At 47.8% G+C, this 5,382-nt stretch overlaps 1 protein-coding gene across 1 annotated transcript in view; it reads left to right on the top strand.

Moving 5' to 3' along the window:
* The window catches only part of MT4 (metallothionein 4), a 48,170-nt gene that overhangs the window by 20,075 nt on the left and 22,713 nt on the right, over nt 1-5,382 (top strand). The window contains exon 2 of the mRNA XM_005882468.2: nt 978-1,100. The gene's annotated coding sequence lies outside the window, so the exon portion shown is untranslated. The remainder of the gene's footprint in view (nt 1-977; nt 1,101-5,382) is intronic.

Below are 5,382 nucleotides of genomic sequence, written 5' to 3'. Positions count from 1 at the left end.
TGCCCCCACCCCCTGGCTGCCAGCTACTCCGCAGTTGCGCAGACCCGACCAGCTGCTCCTGCGGCTGCGCAGGCCCCGCCCAGCTCCTGCGGCTGCGCAGTGGAGCCTCTCCCGAGGCAGAGCCTGAACTTAATGGAGTCACGTGTTTTGCTGCTGGAATTTATCCTCCTTATCTTCCATTACTAACCTGTCTACAGTGGCCAGCGCACCCGCGGGGCTTCTCCTTCTAGCTGCTATGGCAGTTTTGCAGTTCATTTTATTTTATTTTTTCGTTTTATTTATTTATTTATTTATTTATTTATTGCAGTTCATTTTATACATTTTAGAATCAAAGGAGATAAACTTAAGGAAGGTAACATGAAATCCATCGTTGGTCAATTAAAGAGGCAGGAAAAAAGCAAAGTGAGGACATCTCTAGGATTGTATTAAATGCAAAATGCAGAAACACATACAGTGGGGCCTTGACTTACGAGTGTCCCGACTAACGAGTTTTTTGAGATACCAGCTGTCTCTCGGCTGATTTTTTGCATTGAGTTGATAGAGTAATTTGAGTTAAACTCGTAAGTCAAGGCCCCACTGTACTTCTTTTACATAGCTGGGTGCCGGAGAGTTAACATTTAACCTTCACAGTACTGTAGAGGTGCTCTGTGGCCAACAAGCTAACAATGAGGAGTTTTGTGGTCTCTGCCCTGGTGCTGCAGTTGTGACTCTGAGGGGTCCGGGAAAGAGAATTACTCTAATGTTTCAAAGGCACTTTATCCTAGACGCCTAAGAACAATCCATAGGGCTCAAGGTTAAGACTGACTTTTGCTAAAGAAGCTGTGAGCCTGGGATGTGGCTCCTCACCGTGGCCTGCCCATTAGGAACTTACGATCAGACCATCCTGTGTGGTGACCTTCCATCACTGAGCTTGTCAACCTGCCATGTGTCTGCCTGCTCTTGTCGGGTCTACTATGTGGCTCCTTCTTCATTCTCAGAACCAACAGAGGAGACCGAGAAGCAGCCGCCATTGATGAAGAAGGACCAAGCGAGTATGGTGTCCTGGAGGCCACGGGAAGAGAGGGTTGCCAGGAGGAGTATAACTAGGTCAGATGCTGTAGGTAGGTCTTAAAAAATGGCTTCTAGAATATTGTCGATATTTGCATTTTGTAAATTCAGCTGTACAAATGAACATCTTTTTTTTTCTCAAGCCTATTGGTGTGTCTTGACTGGTTGTAACCTCTTTCATAATAATGTCCAAAGACTAAATTTGAGGGCATTAGCGGAAGGTAAGACCTGAGGAGATAGCCGGATAGGCCTTGCCTCTGAGTACTTCCAGCCCTTTTCTGCCCCACTTCCTCTTCTGTCCCATGTCCAGACCCCACAGTCCTTAGCGGTTCTCTGGTCAGTCCTGTAATGGAAATTTCCCTGAGTCTGTCCTCCTGTCTGTGTGATGGGTAAGCCCCCAGGCCTCAACAGCACAAAGATCTGGGTTCAAATTTCTCATCCATCAGTCACTCACATTTATTCTCTACGCACTCTTGACACACACTAACTCCTTCTATCCTCACAGCCACCCCGGGGGAGATCCTGTCATCACACCCATTTTACAAGAGAGAAAACTGAGTCATGAGAGGTTATATTACATAAACCCAAGGCCACCCAAACTGGCTAGAGCTGCACTGGTAGGTGGCAGGGCCAGGATGGCAAATCCAGGTCGTCTCCTAAGCTGCTAACCTCTGCCCACCCAAACTGGCTAGAGCTGCACTGGTAGGTGGCAGAGCCAGGATGGCAAACCCAGGTGGTCTGAGCTGCTAACCTCTGTACATACTGTGTCCTGCAGTGAACTTCTGGGGAGTGTTGCTGTGAGAATTAGACTAACTAATATGAATAAAGCACTTAAAGCTCTGCCTGGCACTTAATAAGAGCTCCCATAAAAAGTTAGTATTACTAGGTTGTTGTTATTATTACCTCTAGATGAAAAGGCTGCCTTTGACTTGTCAGGGTTGCTATTGTAATAAATCTGGTGTCTTTCCTTTCTTTTTTTGTTAGCCAGTAGCATTGTTCCAGGTTCCCTCTCAGCCCTGGGGTGGGAAAGACCAACCTACCCAGTCAAGGTCTGGTGGGAACCAGGTGAAGCCAAGAATTTAGATGCTGACTTAGGCACACGCCTGCTGCCTGCCCCTCCGGCTCCTTGTTCTCATTTTGTGTAGGCAAAGCACCCCCACTAGAGGGTGTGCAGGTGTAAAGAATGGAGGTTAAGCACCTTAGGACGCTGGCCTAAAGGCCTGGAGGGAAGCAGGGTGAGAGCGTGACCTTGTGACTGTTGGACAAGCCTCCAACAGTCACAAGGTTGATTTCTGGGGAGTGGGCTGGCGGCCAGCGGCCAGGGGGAGCAGGTGTTCTGCATTATGAGAAACTGAGCAAAGGTATGTGAGCTCTCTCTGTATTCTTTCTTTCTTTTTTTAGATATTTTTTTAATTGATTTCAGAGAGGAAGGGAGAGGGAGAGAGAGATAGAAGCATCAATGATGAGAGAAAATCATGAACTGGCACAGAGCGAAAGAGATCAGGAGACATGGCTAATAACGCAGTCCCGGGTGGGATGTGGGACAGAAAAGGGTCGCTCGTGAGAGAACTGGCGAAATCTGATTAAAGTTCATAGTTTGGTTAGTAATACTGCACCAATGTTCATTTCTTTTCTTTTCTTTTTTTGTTAATCCTCACCCGAGGATATATTTCCATTGATTTTTAGGGAGAGTGAAAGAGAAAGGGAAAGACAGAGAGAAAACCATCAATGGGAGAGAAACACATCCATTGGTTGCCTCCTGCACGAGCTAGCCCCGGGAGAAGCCTGCAACCAAGGTACATGCCCTTGACAGGAATCGAACCTGGGACCCTTTGGTCTGCAGGCTGATGCTCTATCCACAGCCAAACTGGCTAGAGCTGCACTGGTGTTAATTTCTTTGTACCATGATTGTGTAAGATGGTAACATTAGAAGAAGTGGGCCCTGGCCGGGTCGCTCAGTTGTTAGAGTGTTGTCCGACAAGCCAAGCTTGCAGATTCAGTCCCTGGTCAGGGCACCTACAAGAATCAAGCAATGAATGCATAAATAAGTGGAACAAGAAATCAATGTTTCTCTCTCTAAAGTCAATAAATAAACATTAAAAAAAAGAAGCCTGACTACTGTGGCTCAGTGGTTGAGCATTGACCTATGAACCAAGAGGCCACAGTTCGATTCCGGGTCAGGCCAATGGCCCTGTTTCGGGCTCCATCCCCAGTTGGGGGCAGGCAGGAGGCAGAAAATTAATGATTCTTCCTCATCATTCATGTTTCTATCTCCCTTCCTCTCTGAAATCAGTAAAAATATATTTTTAAAAATAAAAATACATTTTTAAATCAGTGGTTGAGCATTGACCTATGAACCAAGAGGCCACAGTTCGATTCCGGGTCAGGCCAATGGCCCTGTTTCGGGCTCCATCCCCAGTTGGGGGCAGGCAGGAGGCAGCAAATTAATGATTCTTTCTCATCATTCATGTTTCTATCTCCCTTCCTCTCTGAAATCAATAAAAATATTTTTTTTAAATAAAAAAATATTTTTAAACATTGATAATGGAGACTGACTTCTGTTTGCTGGACAATTAACTTCCAAATTCTGAACGCCAGACTCAGGGAGATGTGTCTATCACAGGAGAACCGCAGGCCAAATCCTGGGGCAGGCCTCTTCCATCACTCAGCAGGGAGCGGACAGGCCAGCACCAAGAGGAAGAGGAGCCGCTCACCCAGCGATCAGAGCGGGGCAGCAGGGCGTGGGACACCAGGACTGTTACACAATACCCTCGCTCCCTCCACCAGCCTAACAGCATCCAAGCACCCTCAACAGTTACTGGCACATAGCGGGTGCTCCTTAAATATTTGGTCAATGAATGATCGGCCTCTTCAAATAAATCAATAGTCACATCTTAAATAACTCATTTGGCAGGACCTACCTCCCCACTTTAAGGTTCTCTCCACCTGAAAGAGCCCCCAGATCTTTATAAGCCTGGCTCCTACGTGTCAATCAGATCTCTTGGTCCAATGCTGATTCATAACAGTAGCAAAATGACAGTTATGAAGTAGCAACGAAAATAATGTTATGGTTGGGGGTCACCACAACATGAGGAACTGTATTAAAGGGTCGCGGCATTAGGAAGGTTCGACCGATGGTCTTAGACTGATAAGCATTGGGGAGTGGCGCCTCTTTCTTCTCCTCATTTGGCACCGAGGACACCCACAAGACCATGCTTGAGATTCTGGGCAGGATTCTGAGCTTGACTCATGATTCTGGGTGAGCCAGAGACTCCTGAGGTTCCACTTGAAGATTCTTCAGAAAATAGAGAAAACATATGATCTCACAGGATTCAAATAACACAACAGCCTTGACAAACAATTCACTCAAAGAAACATACTGATTCATTCTGTTGATGTAGTTCTTCCGAACCTTCTCTGGCTCCAGGCATAAGCTTCTGATTTTGAAATATCAACATAACTTACATAAGTTGTGATTTTTGTTTAATCCACAAATACACTCTCCTTCATCTCTTTGTTGTTGTGATGGATGCAAGGCTCCTCCTGACTTGGTCTCCCCCTGCCAAACCCACAGGGGCATTGATGGGAAGATGTGACCAGAGCTGTGCCCACAATGACCTATTGGCCCTGCCAAGGCAAGGCAGACCCAAGAGCCTTCGGATGCTTTTGAAATTAGAAGAGGCCACAGAGGGAAGAGGCCACAGCGGGATGGGGTCAGCCCAGCATCCGAGGAGCAGAGGGACCGGCTCCTGGCCCAGCGAGTTCCCAGGGTTCAGATCAAAGCTGATGGCGGGAGTGCATTCCAGTTTCCTAGGTGTGTGCTCCTTATAGTGCCCTGGAGCCATACCTGGGCGTGGGCAGCATCAGACGCTGGCTGAGGCTTGACTCAGCATTCGTAACCACCTTTTTGGGCGGGAAGCCACCTCTGGCGCACTGCTCTGGGAGGCTTGAGTTTTTCCACCTTCGAATGAGCTCCTGTAGCTGAAAGCAGCGTGCAGCTGGGCGGATCTGAGCACCACTTCTCCAAGGGACAGAGCAGGCCCGAGGAGACTCCAAGTTCCGTTTCTACAGTCCTGGCCGCATTTCCAAGCAGGAAGGGGCCAGACAGATCACCAGCCTGGGCCGCTATTTGTTTTATCCTTGTTGTCCTGTCCCTTCACTCACCCACCCTCACCTCTTTAACACAGCAGGTCTTTTTAAAAATATGTAATTTATTGCCCGGCTGCCATGGCTCAGTGGTTGAGCATTGAACTATGAACCCGGAGGTCACAGTTGGATTCCTGGTCAGGGCTCACAACTGGGTTGTGGGCTCCATCCCCAGTAGGGGGCGTGCAG

This window comes from Myotis brandtii, unplaced genomic scaffold (genome assembly GCF_000412655.1).
Source record: "Myotis brandtii unplaced genomic scaffold, ASM41265v1 scaffold721, whole genome shotgun sequence".
Taxonomy (NCBI): domain Eukaryota; kingdom Metazoa; phylum Chordata; class Mammalia; order Chiroptera; family Vespertilionidae; genus Myotis; species Myotis brandtii.
This window is presented reverse-complemented; position numbering and strand designations above follow the sequence as displayed.